General features: G+C 38.3%; 1 long non-coding RNA gene across 1 annotated transcript in view; it reads right to left on the reverse strand.

Annotated features, from left to right (window-relative positions):
- Nucleotides 1-1,516: 1,516 nt before the first annotated feature.
- Nucleotides 1,517-15,941, reverse strand: part of LOC123386067 — a 109,690-nt gene continuing 95,265 nt past the window's right edge. Inside the window, exon 3 of the long non-coding RNA XR_006599570.1 lies at nt 1,517-3,625. This is a non-coding gene — a long non-coding RNA (uncharacterized LOC123386067). The remainder of the gene's footprint in view (nt 3,626-15,941) is intronic.

The raw sequence follows: 15,941 nt of genomic DNA on the forward strand, positions 1-15,941 counted from the left end.
AAATATCAATGTGGTATCTGACTCTACATTTAGGATAAATGAAGTTTAGAAGAAATATATTAGGGATAGGGTCCAGAATTTTTTCTGAAATATTCTAAAACACATACTATTCTCTGAAATTCCTCACCCAAAAAAAATGGACATAAAGACCTTGGTGCAAATGAAAAATGTTTTAACTGTTCCTTAAATCAACCCTCTTCTACAAAGAGAAGCCAAATATACATGGACCTCTTCCCTCATGGGTGATAAGATGAGGTGGGCAACTGTTGAGTTATGAGTTACACCAGAAAATATTTTTTATAATTGTGTATCTATGTTAATGCACCTTAGGAAAAAATCTATAACTGTACAACACACCCAAGGATCTTGTGGCTTAGAATGAGAAAAGTTATGACTGCAGTAACCTATCTTATGTCGATCAAAAAAGGCTCTATGCCCTGGCATGGGTATGAATGCTTCACATCTTTAGTAACTGACTTTCTTAACTGCTTAGAAGCATTACTGATGATGATGGTCTAGATCTCTAACATGGATCTTCCCATGCCATATCTCCATACATGTCACTGAGCTCTTGTACTTGTAAGCATGTGTAATTTTATCAGAAAATGCAACTAATTATCCTCGGCTCTTTCTAACCATATACACCTGTGAGTGACAATCTCAGGGATAAGTGATATCCCAAAATCCAAGTTAATCAACTAAACTTCCACTTTGTTTTAAACTAGGTGACATGAAACCTACTATTCCCTTACTATTGACTGCTCAGAAAATTCCATTCTTCTCCTCAAGGAACTTACCTTACTAATTCCTTACCAATTCCATTACCAATACCTTAGCAATTCCATTTTTAACATGATGTTATTGTTTGTCCTTATTCTTTTTTTTTTTTTTTTAACATTTATGTATTTTTGAGAGAGAGGCAGAGTATAGGCAGGGGAGGGGCAGAGAGAGGGAGACACAGAATTCGAAGCAGGCTGCACGCTCTGAGCTGTCAGCACAGAGCCCGATGCGGGGCCAGAACTCACAAACTGCAAGATCCTGACCTGAGCCAAAGTCGGACGCTCAACCGACTAAGCCACCCAGGTGCCCCGGTCCTTATTCTTTATTTAATGACAGTGCAGAGTGAGAAGGGTTTTATTTTTCATTTTATTTATTATTATAATTATCTCCTATTTGTGACTAATTAAACTGGCTTTTACTTGTAGTAATAATAGAATGTTTCTCTTTAAAAAGAATTTAAAGGGGTGCCTGGGTGGTTCAGTCGGTTAAGCGTCTGACTTCAGCTCAGGTCACGATCTCGCGGTCCGCGAGTTCGAGCCCCATGTTGGGCTCTGGGCTGATGGCTCAGAGCCTGGAGCCTGCTTCCGCTTCTGTGTCTCCCTCTCTCTCTCTGCCCCTCCCCTGTGCATGCTCTGCCTCTCTCTGTCTCAAAAATAAATAAGCATTAAAAATAAATAAATAAATAAATAAATAAATAAATAAATAAATAAATAAATAGAATTTAAAGTTAGGGGCGCATGGGTGGCTCAGTTGAGCGTCCGACTTCGGCTCAGGTCATGATCTCACATTTTTTGGCTCAGCCCAGAAAAAGGACTACATTTCCCAGCCACCATTGAAGACTGAGGTACCAATACCACTTAAATTCTGAACAATAGAATGTAAGGGAAAATATTAGATGCAACTTCCAGGAAGAGCCCTTAAAGGAATGAAGCATAACCTTCCACTTTCCCTTCCTCCTTCCTGCTGGCTGGAGAACAAAAGTGATGGCTGGAATAGGAGCACTGTCTTAGAGCATGAGATGGTCTTCAGAAGAGAAGCCAAATGCATAGCAGAGAAACAAGATGTAAGGAGGCTGGATATCTGAAACCATGTAGCAAAGGCCCTGAAGCACTTACCTTTAGACTTTCACTTGAAAATTAAATAAATTTCCATCTTGTTGAAGCTGCTGTTATTTGTGGTTTACTGTCACTCTCAGCCAGACCTAATCCTAATGCATACATGAACACACTTTCAACCACGCATGAAATGTGTTCCTTCTACCAACTCTTTACATTGCTTGAGTTTCACGATTTCAAATTTTTTTAGAACACATTTATTGTGGATTGTTTAAAGCATTAACTATTATGAGTGAATTGTACCAAATATATATACAGATAACACAGAAAGAGTTCAGCAGTTAATCACTTAATACAAATGTTTCCAATGCTTTTAAAGTCTTACATTTCACTGATGAGCAAAGGAACGACCAAAAAACAATAGCAACGATAATAAGTAATTTGTTCAAGTTCACATTCAACATTCAACAAATATTAAGTAAATGATAAATGGGAAGTGAAGCTTAGATTCTACTAGGGGAGAAGGACAAAAAAATAAGAAACAGAAAGTATGAATAGAGATGCAATGAAAGCAGTAAGGAGCTGAGACAGAACCTAGCAAGAAGGAGGAAGGGAAGTGGCAAGCCAGCTTTTGCTTAAGGTCATGGAAGGCTAAGGCCTAAAGGACAAGATGGAGCTAGCCCAGCAAGGCTACAGGAAAATACATCGCAGGGAGAAGCAGGCTCAAATACCTTCACGTGGACAATGCTTTACATTTGAATAACTGGAGGTGCCTCTTCCACATTCCTCCAGCACACTATACTTCTGCACTTCCCTAGGTACCATAAAAGCATCCATAAATGCATGATTACTTTTTTGCCCGACAGAGTAAAATCAGTGGAAGCATTTGCACTGAGACTTAAATCCGCTAATGTCAATGCTACCGTGTGGGGAATGGATTAGGAAGGAGACACCAGGGGCTACCGTGGATCCTAGCTGCCAAAATGGGACATTGGAAGAATAGCCAATCTGAAAAAAAAGGGTCAAGCCCAGTAGGTCCAGCATGAGGATCAGAAAAGCCCAACAGGCTTGTGAACTGGAACATTCTCCAAAACTATCTCATCTCCTACTCCTGTCTCTCAGTCCCTATTATACTTTCTTCTTGCCCCATGTCTACAGTTAAAAAGAAAAAGGAAAAAAACAAAAACCTAAAACAGTACAGAAAGTTACAGAATGAAAAGTAGCAGCTCCTGGCCCTTTTCTAACATTTCATAAGTTTCTGCTTTTAGTTCCTTTGGTGGGTATCACCACATATCTAAGTGGTAAATTATGCCTATTTCCTCATTTATCAGTTTGAAACTGTTTCTATTTGCTGCTTGCTTTTTTTGTTACTTAACTAAGTATCTTGTAGATCTTTCTAATATCAATATAAAGAGTCTCTTCATTGCTTTTTAACAGCAGCAATTATTATCTCCCAGATATCCACATAGTTTATTCCACCACTTCTTTCAAATCGTTATTCAACTTAACATAAGGGCCAGGCACAGCAACAACTCATAATAAAAGGAAGTGGTACATTTAAGATCAGGCCCAAGCTGACCCATAGGTCACAAGTAAGCTGCACTAATAAGTGTCCCAGAACCCCATGTTACCTACCTCTGTTGCTCTGATGTCTTCCCCTCACCTCATGGGGGCTCCCTCATGACCAGCCGATGGAGGATTAAAATTCCCATGCCTGAGTCACAAGAAAGTCAGCTCAGTAGGGGAGTGCAAGCAGACAGGCACGACACCGTAGCCCCACTCAGGTGGACCTGAAAGACAGGAGGAAGGGGAAAGTCTCCCGGTGGATACAACACCAAGTCGTCTACTTTCTCCAGAGAGAAAGGGGGAACTGAGATAAGAATATACGCCGCCACAAAGGTGGTTGGTCAGGGGCCTAGGGTGAGCAAGAGTGGAAGAGGGGACAAGGAGATCTGGGGAAGAAGTGAATCAATAGACCCATTGGAGGGGACACAAACATGAGGATCTTTGAATCGCACATTAATGTCCACCACGCTTCAGAAGAGAACACACTTCAGAAAAGGTACCAAACAATTCAAGTAGACAAGATAACTCAGCCAATGGATGCCAGTCAGATTCTGTCCTCAGCCAACCTAACATGTACACGAGGTTCTCATGAGCCTAGTAATCACTTTGGCAGTGCTGGAAGCGACTGTCGGGCCTGCAGGCTGAGATCCCTCTCACCAAAGCTTATCTAGCTACTGCTGCTGAGAAATATCTGACCTACCAGCCATAGAAACGAACACTGAGCCCCTAAGACAGTACCAACCTTCTCACCAAATCACTTGGTGGCAAGTTGATTACATCAGACCCCTTCCATCCTGGAAATGGTAATGTTTCATGCTGAGTGGAAATGATACATACTTCGGGTAGGGGTTTGCCTTTACTACTCACAGTGCCTCAGCCACACCACTCTTCAAGCATGGGATTCTATGTGTTTTCCAAGCTGGCACATCAGCTATGCCTTCAAAAGGCAGTTTCATCACTCTATCAGATTTACAACCTCTGAATGGCATAAGGTATGATAGGGCCTATACCACCTCAGTAACTTTGTAGCAAAATTCATTATTTAGTCTGACTTACCAGCTTGGAGATAACACCCTGGAGAGACGGAATATTATTCTTCAAGACAGAGCATACCTTAAACCAACAGTGTTGTGCCTCAGTAGCCAGAATATGTAGGTTCAGTAACCTAACAATAGAAAAGGAGAGACCCTGTTCATAAACACTCCTAGTGACCCACTTAGGGAATGTTTGCTTCTCTACTCCCATGATTTTAGGCTTTGTGGGTCAAGAGGTCCTGGTCTTCAGAGGGTCGAAACCCTTCCGTCATGGGGAACAGAGAGAGTCCCACTAAACTAAAAGCTACAGTTGCTGCCTGATCACTTTTTGTTCCTCATAGAGTAGACCAGCAGCAAGCAAAAGAGTTATCATACTTTCAGGGAAATTGCAATCATCATCATCAGGAGGCAGGGCTGTTGCAATAATAAAGTCTTAAAAAAGTGTGTTAGGCATTAAAATAGAGCAGTGGACATATCCAGCTATTCCCATGCCCAATCTTAACTATAAATGGACAGATCACAGCAACATGGACTAATAAGGGCATAGAGCCAAGAGCTCAGACTCTCAAGGAATGGAGCCTGGGTTCATTCACCAAGCAAGTCATTTACACCAGCAGAGGTGTTCATCAAAGAGAAGGGGAGTCTGGCAAGGGTGAAAGGGGAGGAGAATTATGATCAGTTACAACATTGGGGAAAACTACAGCAGTAGAGGGCTGTTCATCCCTCTAACCTTCCTCTCGTAAGTTATCCCAGAAATTGTGAACACCCAAAATCTTGAATTGTGTCTGAAGGTAGTGAACTTAATATAAGCAGCAAAATGACTTGGGTAGTGCAAGGGGTGTAGTTTAGTGGATGCTATTGGTACTCCTCCCCAGTGCCCTTTACAAGCCAGCACACCTATCCCTAGCTAGGAGTGAGTGATGACAACTCTGCTCCCTTCTGGGAGAATTGCCCTCTTTCAAATGGGAATATCTCACCCAAGAGGCCTCACTCACCACTACCAGGAGGCAGATCTTGGCCAATGACTGGATAGAACGTGCCTCAAGATGGGATCAACACTACAATACAATTTATACTCCAGGGCTTCCCTGTGGGTTCAGAGTGAGATGGTATATACCTGAGATCACATTCTTGCTTACCTTTTTTTCCCTGCCTTATGCTACTTTTCTCCCTCCCTTTCCATAGAGAGCACCTTCCCCCCAATAAATCATTTGATTTACTAAGGCCCTATCTCCAGGTCTGCTTCTGGGGAACCCAGTCTAGAACCACCACAATGAATTGATTCTACAAAAAATAAAATTCACTCACTACTCTCTCACAGTTTACATTATATTTTTTCCTAACTAGTAAAAACAGAACACATTAAATGTTTAAATAAGAAACAGCATACTCTAAACTGAGTCAAGGAGGGTATATCCACTTAAATTATTTTTCTAAGTGGTTTATTCAAAGCATGACTTTGTGAATAAACCATTAGGGTGATATGCCCTTTCTATAATCATACTATATGGCCAGTATAACATGAGCATTTAAACTTATAGCTATGGTAACCTCCCTAAGAAACTATGTGTATGTTCTCAGACACAGCAACTCTGATCATTGAAGGCAAGCCCTGTCACCAGCTCTGTCATGGGAAGATTACAGGCCAAAAACCTTCTCACTCTACCTGTAAAATAAACAGTCAGCCAAATAGCTTCACCTACCTACCTTAGAATCTCATAGGGGAATTGTAACCTGTCTAAAGCAAAATCGAAACCTTTGGCTGTGGGGGATACTACTTTTATTTTACTGGCAGAGTACATGAACTTTATCTGATCCACTCCTAAATATTAATCAAGTGTTTTAAAACTATCAGAAGTTTCTTCCTTTGACTACCCTAAATGTCTCTTATGGCAATTTTGTTATAGACTTAGAAAAGAGGTAACAAACTATTTTTCATCTTAAATAATTCAAATGTCCACACATTTCCTTACAGGCCCTAGCTTTCAGAACAACCAATATGTCAGGCTATTTACTAACTTTTAGAACATCTCATCGACATATCTATTGTCTTCTCAAAATTAAAGGTCCAAATATATGCAAGATTGCTCATCAATCATCATGCTAATAGTAGAAATCAGTCTTAAAAAAGAAAATCACTACAATGATAAGACATTTAGCATTACTGTTATTGCTTGGTTGCTCCTATGGCTTGTCCTTTATTCAGATTTCATTTTGGTCCCCTACTTTTTCTTCCTCTCCACTTTATCCATTGAAATTCAGCTTTTTTATCTAAATGTTTATCAAACAGTCTACCTTAACTGTTGTTAAAATCACATCAACTACTCCAAAAGCATTAGCAATGGCTCTCAGTTACATATTCAAATTTAAATTTAAATAAGTACAATAATTCTTTTTCCTCCTTCAAGATGACCTTTGAGAACAACTGCCAAATGACCCCATTCAGTGTTCACTTGGACCAGTGTTTCAGAGTCACATATCACAATCACCTGTGGATCTTTCTAAAAATAAACACATGCCTGGGACACTGCCCTGTGGATTCTGAATCTAGACAAGGTGCAACCTGGACATTTAACTTCAGAAGCTCCACAGTTAATGATAATAATTAGAATCATTGGTTTATCAAGTGCCAAGCACCGCACTAAATGTTTCAACATGATTTTGATGATTAGTTCTACTTAAGAACTACTTCCTTAACAAGCTAGAGGCCCTAAATTACCTTTGCAATAAAGATTATTAGCCTTGGAGTCCATGGTCAAGCTTAGGAGTCCATCAATCTCTTCCTGTTGTAGGCAACATTGCATCTCTCCCTCTGTCTCTCTCTGTCTCCCTCTGTCTCTGTCTCTCTGTCTCTGTCTCTCTCTCTCTCTCTGTCTCTCTCTCTCTCACACACACACACACACACACACACACACACAGAAAGGGAGAGGGAGAGGGAGAGGGAGACAGAGAGAGAAAGAGAGAGAGAAAGAATTTTCCTGGGAAGAGGTTCCATCATACCTTTCATCATTTCCTTAAAAAGATTTCTGACACAAAAGTAGTTTAAGAACTACTGCTTAGAATAAAATTCTCCTGTCATCATATCATTTATTTACTCACCCACATTTATTCATTCATTCACCAAATATTTGAGCACCTACTACATGCCAAATATACTTTCAAAGTTTGAGAATATCAATAAACAAAACCAAGTCCCTGCTTGCCCTCAAGGAAACCTCTATTTTTTTAGGAATAAATATATAATTATATAATATGTCAAACAAGTCTTTGCTCAGAACATAACTTCTTAAACTATTGACACAAATTGTACAATCAATGGTGGCATTTGAAACTCCCATTCCAAAGCTAACTCCAAAACCCATGCTATTTCCATGTCTTGCTATTTTCAAATACAACATATTTCATGATGACAAAATTCTTACCTGTTATCATGAAATACATATTTCATGATGACAAAGTTCTTACCTGTTATCTGTTACTGCTTACAGCAAATCATCTCAAAACTAAATGGCATTTTTCAGTTACATAAAATGTTGTGTAGTGTTCAGTTATTCAAAAGTATTTCCAAAAAGTTGAAATAGTCATGTTGTATTATTTCTCTAAATTCCATGTGGAAATGCAGAAACTAGCAGATGAGGCAAGCTTTTTGTTACTGTTATCACACATTTATCTTTACATGTGTTATAATTCCCAGAATACACTATGATGTTTTGCTTTAACAGTCAATTATCTTTTAAGAAGAATTAAATAATATTTGTAAATGTCTTTTATTTCTAATCACATAGTTAAAATTTCTGATGTTCATATCTTTATGTAGATCCAGGTGTCCATCTGGAATCATTTTCCTTCTGTCTGAAGAACTTTTTTTAATGTCTCTTTTAGTGCAGGTCTGCTGGTGAATAACTCTTTCATCTTTTGTGTGTCTGAAAAAATCTTTATTTCATCTTGATTTTTTAAAAGATATTTTGTTATTATGGAATTTTAATTTGAATGGTTTTTGTTTTACTTTGTTTTTTTCTTGTTCTGATTGCTTGCCTTTCCACAGTTTAAAGATGTTGCTCCTCTGTCCTCTGGCTTATGCTGTTTCCTACAGGGAACTGGCTGCCAAATTTTCTCATTAGTTCTTCAAATATTTTTCTGTCCGTTTGTTTTGCAAGAACTTCAATTATACATATATTTGGCCAGTTGAAGTTGTCCCACTAGTTCACTAATATGCTGTTTATTTATTTATTTTTTTATCTATGATTTTATTTTGGATAGTTTACATTACTGTATCTTCAAGTTCACTAATCTTTTCTTCTACAGTTTTTATTCTACTGTACGTCTCATTGAGTTTTTATTTCTTAAAGTCCAACTTAAGTATTTTTTTAATATCTTCCATGTCTCTACCTAAGATACTCAATCTTACCTCTAACTTCTTGAACATATGAAGTATAGTTACAGTAACTGTTATGATGTCTTTTTCTTCTACTTGATCTGTTTGGAGTTTGATTTTAGTTGTTTCAGTTGGTAGGTACATCTAGTTCCTATAACTCTATCTTGGTCAGAAGCAGAATTTAATTTAACTTTCATTTAACTATAATCCAATTTTTTTAAATTAAATTGTGTGATAAAAATTATTCAGTACATAAATTTTGAAGAACAGAAGTTCAGTATGAAGGAATACCTTTAGGATATAAAACATGAAGAATTTAAGTAAATGGATTTAAATAAAGGAAAAAATTTTTAATAAAGAAATCTTCAAAAAATGTAAACTTTTGAGGAAATAAACTACTTGAAATGATCTGTAAAAACCACCTGATTATATTATTAATTGCATTCATCTATGTCTTGATCTATGGGTCATTTATACTATACACCCTTTTTTGTTATATCTCATATTTTTTTTTACTTTTTTTTAAGACATGAAGTCACATCTTTAAGGAACTTGAACAGAGTAAGACTATGTACACAAATAGACTAAAAATAACGGTCAGATGTATGATCCTAACAAAGTGCTTAGTGCTTAAAGCAGGGAATAAATATTCCAGCTGAGTATAATAAAAGATGACTTAATAAAGGAAATTGTCTATGAACTGAATTACCAGCTATAATAGTTAAGATTTGTAGAACACTTTCCTGGTTACAATGGTATTTAGCCCATGACACATCATTTGAAGGACAGGTAGGATTTTAATAAGAATGACAAAAGAAGGCATTCTAAGCTGAAAAAATGAGGTATAAATAAAGACCCTGAAGTATGCTGAAAGTTCAATAAGAAAAACCCTGTTTGTCTGGGACTAGGCATTCAAACGGAAAAATGGGTTGGGCGTATATCATGGAAATACTTGAATGTCTAGATAGTGAGTATAAAACTGATCAGGCAATAAATTCCCTGGTAGGGAAATTCCTCCCCTTCTAGTCTGCCCTGTCTCTGCAGCCCAAGTCAAAAACCAAAAGCCATCTTTGATTTCTCTTTCCCTTTGCCTTCACATCTAATCCATCTACAAGTTCCATTTATTCTGCCTCCAAATTATATCCCCAAACTAGTTTTCTCTCCTTCCCTGCTGCTGCCATCCCAGCCAAACCAACCACTATCTCTCACTTTGGGACTTTAGAGTCCCAGGAAAGTTGCCCAGAATAGATGGCATCTGCTCTATTCAATGTGCCCATGATGCTTCCATGAATTTTCTGAACCCTTGGCTAAATAAATCAGAAACTTCAGTAGGCATCTGTGTGTATGGTCTGTTCCACCAAGCAGCCCATCTAATATAATATAGACTTAAAATACATTTTTTTCATAGTGTTCTGTATTCCCTTTTCAAAAATCAAATAAAACAAATGCCAAAGCTCAATGTGAAAAAGAAAAAAATAATCAGCTAAAATTAATGTTGCATCTGAAATTCTACAGAATTTCTGGTAGCAAATAACCTGTCAAACTATAAAGTTCAAGTTTCCTTTTAAAAAGTTTCATTTCTTGAGAAATACAATTTTGTGCAAATTCAGATTTCCTGTAATAAGATTTTTATAGCATCTGATTTGATACTCAAATCCATTGCTAAGTTTCTGTATAAAAGCTTCCACTCCTTTGAGTGTAGCCATTCTTGCCATATACCTATGATCTTTCCAAGATAGCCATGGAAGACTTCTTCCTTCAGCTGGTGTCTACTCTCCACTGCCAAATGAGGTCACACTGCTTTGGAGGTAAGCTCTGACTAGCTGCAGTATCAGGTAAAATTCCCTATCAGTCCCATGAATATGACCAACCACACTCTGCAGAAAGCAATGTTCATCCAAGCTGCATTATCTGCAATGCACTTTCTCAGGGAAAGGAGTCAGATGTTAATAAAATGACCCTTTTTTCTGTCTAACATTATCCCAGGTTTGCGATAAGTACTAAACAAAATGAAGTCAAGATAGACTACAAGATCCACCCAGAAGCTTGTGTTCTGGCTGAAATCCCATCTCACTTCATCCGTCATCCTTTACCCAGAAAATAGATAGTAAAAGTTATTGAAGGATGAGGAAGAGGAAGAAGAGGAGTAGAAGGGGAAGGAGAAGGAGAATCTAGAGGAGGAGGATGGGGGGAAAGAGGAAGAGAAAGAGATGGCATGGGCAATAATGCAAGCATCCATAAGGCGCTAAAAGAGATTAAGAACTGAGAAAATGCCACTGATACCAATAATCAAGAAGTCACTGCTATTATTTGAAAAAAATTTCAATATAAGAGATAAAGAGCACTGTTCAAAAAAATCTATCTTCTTTTCCATCAATAATCCAAACACAAAAGACTGACCTGCTTAAATCAGTTTCAAAATGGCTATACCAGGATACCAAGATGAATCTGGGCATTCTGTTCCCCTAATCAAAATACAACCAAGCCATTTAACCATTTACTATGATACCTTGGCTGGACAAATATCCACAGCATGTTCCTTAAACCAAATTATGGTGTGATGAATATTTTTAATGCCTAACCACAGATCCTCCTTAAGTTAATGAAGTTAGTGGTTCATAGCAAGCTGACAGCTTCCCACTCTCATGAACCTGTGTGTCTCTACATCTCTGAGGGCTTTCTCCAGAGGGGAACTTGCTTGACATAAAGCAGACTCAACTTCTAAATACATGGAATAGACCCTCAAATCTCAAACCAGTGGGGGACAGGAATTGGTAGATAATCAGCTCAGCCTCCCTGTCCTCCTCTGGGACAGTTCTGAGGTTTGCCCATGCAGTTTCTCAGAATGTCCCTACTTAGAATAAACCCCAGTTGCCCAGAGTAATAACCATTTATCAGCTTCTTTCTCTTCCTTTTTTCACTTTTCCCTTCCTCACCATCCTTGGTACAGACAATAAAATGGTATGTTGTAAGCAGAGAATTTTAAAACAATAACAAAACCAACTTAAAGTCAATCTGCTTTCTATTAATAATACCACTGAAAATTCTAAACAATGTCAGTTAAAAATCCCCTACTCATTGTGCAAACCACCCCCATACACTCTCCCCCCCCCACCTTGGTATGCCACTACTAAAGGTTGGACATGCCCGTGATGGCCTTGACACCAGGTGGACTTTAGTTCAACCCAAACTTACTAGCAAGTGGCATGTAATCTTCAGCAAATGAATTAATCTCTGTAAGCCCCATTTTGTCATGTGTAAAATAAAAATACTAGTAGGATATAAGACATAGGACACAGAGTTGCTGTATTAAATGAGAAATGCACAGCAACTGTTCATCAAAATATCTACTATGTATGGGTTCAATAAACAGTAAGCTCTATTAATATCATCTGACCTGAATATTTACCACACATTTAGTCTATAGAATTTAATACAATCATTAACGTATACATTGGTCCCTTGTATCATCCAGAAAGTATATGTGGTTAAATTAAGATTAGCACAAACTATTCATATCCCTCAAAGTATTTCATTTAATTACACTGTTTCCTGAAATAAAATGTCACCAGATATCTCAAACTCATAATCTTTTCAACGTTTATTCAACTTGTCTCTAGTTTTCTATCTCCTTCCTTCCCCTTTATCTTCAATTTTATTTTTTTTCCAGTCCCTATTGAATTCCTGATGAGGCCTACTGAATCCTATTTACAATCCATAATGGGAGCTTCATAGCAAAAGAGAAGTGAATTTTAAGTTCACTCAGGCTGCTACATTACCTGTTTGAATTTTGAATTTCTTTGGCTCTTAAGATTTTAAATATCCTTTCATCTAGCTCTAATATCTTTGAATATGACAGAATCCTGCATTTTTTCATATTCTTCATTCTGATAGGACCTTATAACTCATAAATATATTAAAATGATATTCAATTAAATTCTGATTATTTCTCATGGCCTTATCTGGCTTTGCCATCCCAGCTTTTAAGGTCATTCTACTGACAAGCACTTTATCAGTATCTGCCTTAAAGCAGCCTTACAGAGGATAGGTATATTCACTCTGGAGTCAAAATGCAGCTATGCCAATCACTGCTTGCATCACCTTGGGCAAGTCACTTACACTTTCCTTACTGTAATGTGGAGAAGACAATAATAGTAGCTCTCTTATGGAGTTGTTGCAGGGATTAAATAAGGAAAGTGCCTAAAATGCTGCCTTGCACATAAGATATATGCAATCATTTTAAGCCATTTATGATGATGATGATGATTATTATTATTTCCAACTCATATAGTTTTTTATATACATTTGTCCTCCTTGACAGTGAATTCCTATATGCCCAAATCCAAGACAGGTTCATCTCTTTGAGATGGTTTCCACAAATGTCCCATAAATATAAGTTGAATTAAGCACATAGCTTGATTATACTATATATCAGTATGCCTGGTATACTTAGGCATATGGAAATTTAAATAGTCTCAGTGCTCTCCTTTTTCACTTGCTCAATAGTGAATCTTACTAACATAACGCAAAATGGCTGAGAGGCATTCTTCATGTTTTTCTCAGGCTGACAGGATCTCCCCCAACTGCAGCTCCCCAACACTCATTTCCAGCTGAGTGCTGTCACCCTCCTTCTCTCAGATGCAGTCACCCTGCTCTGACACTCCCTCTTTGAGGTGGCTGATGAAACTTCATTCTTCAGTACCAAGCACCCTGATCATTGACACCTCAAGCCAACTTTCCTGGCTGCCTGAACTGGGTATGTGATCTGCTGTGTCCATCTGGACTTGAACCCCATGCTTATGTGGATCTATCTAGATCCATTGCCCATTCCTACAATTATATTCACCTGAGTCATTACAATAGTTATATGGCTTTATATTTTCCAAAGTTCTTTCAAGAACATTTTCTTACTTGGTTCCCCTGTGAGATAGAAGGGTTCATGTTATTATTCGTAATGTGGACTAGGAGAAATCAGAAAAGGTCAGAGAGATGGTGACTACCAGAACTGAGACTAGAACAAGGATTTACAGTATGAGCATACTATATTGACACCAACAAGAGGAAGATCTGGACCCAAAAGAAACAAACTGAAGGCAAGCGCCCAGTTTCACCTGGTTCACATGATGGATGGACTTCTTAACAGAGGAATCACCTTGAGTACGAACTTCAGAAGCTTCACCTCTAACACAGTCCTTTGAGTATCTCACAAAGAGTTAATTCCATAAAACCTTAATCCTAAAGTAGAAATTGGATGCCCTAGAGTCTTTCTCAGTCAGGGTTCCACCAGAGAACTGAATCCCACAGAAAATGATTGGCGTGACTTCTTTCTCAATTCTTCCAGGAATGGTACAAAGCCAGTACCAATCTAGATGCATTGTCAAGAAGTTAATTCATTATATTCACTGGATGCCTTAAGACTTAATTCTTTTGTGGGATCTTGGTTAAAAAGAGCTAAATGAGTATAAGAGAGTTTTCATTAGACCTACTATGTAGAACAAACTGCATCTGAAATAAGTGTTTCCTATTAGGCATTAAAACAAAATATTAGACCTGAATAAAAGATTCCTTTTAGGAGTCATTCTTAATGGGGCAGTGCCTTAAGGTTAAGTCTTGTAAGGACTTAATGTAGCAAAAGAAAAATCTACTACTAACCTCAGACTATATGCCAATTGAAGCTATATGTTTTATTATATGGGAACTATGGAATAGAATGTGAACATATTAGTGCCTTCCAGCCATCCCAGGTGAGAGAACATCTCTGGAGAATGTTCTCCAGGCAGTGGGCCAGCCAGAAAACCTCAGTCTATGAATAAGAGTAACTTCAGGTGTCAAGATGGATGATAAACTTTGGAAGCAGGCTGACTGAATCAGGCTGGAGAGCTTTTTCTCAAAGTGCTTTCAGAGATTTGTGGAGGATGTTTCTAGAGGCTGGGAAATTGATCCCCATTGACTCCAGCCAGGAAATGATGACTTACAAGCCCTGTTTTGACTGTACATTGGTAAGTCAGGGCCATCTGGCAGTAAAACCAAACCAACTGGGCCTGTTCTGAACTGACAAACCATCTCCGACCAAGGAAACAAGTCTGCCTTAGCCATTAATACATCTCTTAGTTAAAATAACAAGCAAAAGGAAATACAACCAGCTAGGTTCAAGGGAACAAAGTCAGGGGAATTTTGCTTCCCATTTATTCCCATCCATAAGCTCTTTTTTATACTTTAAACATGTTTACTTTGAAGATGAAGTAAGGAAGGAAATGTCCTCTGAGAGGGGGAAAAAATGTGAATTTAGAACAGAAGTATAAAGGCCTAAGGAAACAGACCGCCAAGGAATCAGAATAGAATATTATTTGAATAAATTGGCTTAATCAAGATTAATTCTGTTTATTGAGAAGCAGAATTGTTATCAAAGCTAAGTAAGCAGTGGTCTGTGTCCAATTAGGGCAGACCACTCCCAGGGGGAAGACAGAGAGCCAGAGTGAAAGCTGCCCTGAAAATATGGAGGAAGACAAGGTCCTCTGGCAGAGCTGTTCAACACAAAGACCTGAAAATGAGATTAAAGGCAGCTTTGAGACAACCTTTCCATTTTCTCTCCCTTTTAAAAAATTAAAATGTCCCTGAAAGAGATAAATAAGCATGGAATTTTGTATTTAAACCCTACCTGATCCACTTATGAAAGTCACAATAGCTAGCACTTCGTCTACACCAGATGCCATACTAAGTGTGTTGTAAATTCTCTCCCCTAGTCCAGTTCCCTTGTAGTCCCAACTACAACCCTAGACTATAGTACTAGTGTATCTCCTGTATGCCAGGCACTGTGTTGGGCTTTAGATATGGTTACTGCCTTCAGGACACTTCCATCAAGTACAAATTATGAAGGGGAAAAAAGAGCTGTGGCAGAAATGAGAGAGGGAAAACCTATTTGAGTGGTCAGGTCACCTGACACCTGAAAGATGAGAAGGAACCAGCCATATGAAGAGACAGAAGGAAGAGCATGCCAAGCAGAACACACAGCATGTGCCGGGGCCCGAGGACAGAAGGAACTTGGTATATCTGCAGTTTGAAAAGTTTGGTTGGTGAGAGAACAGTGAGTGATAGGAAGGGGAGAGCATGAGGTAAGTTTGCAGAGATGAG

This window comes from Felis catus, chromosome B3 (genome assembly GCF_018350175.1).
Source record: "Felis catus isolate Fca126 chromosome B3, F.catus_Fca126_mat1.0, whole genome shotgun sequence".
Classification (NCBI taxonomy): domain Eukaryota; kingdom Metazoa; phylum Chordata; class Mammalia; order Carnivora; family Felidae; genus Felis; species Felis catus.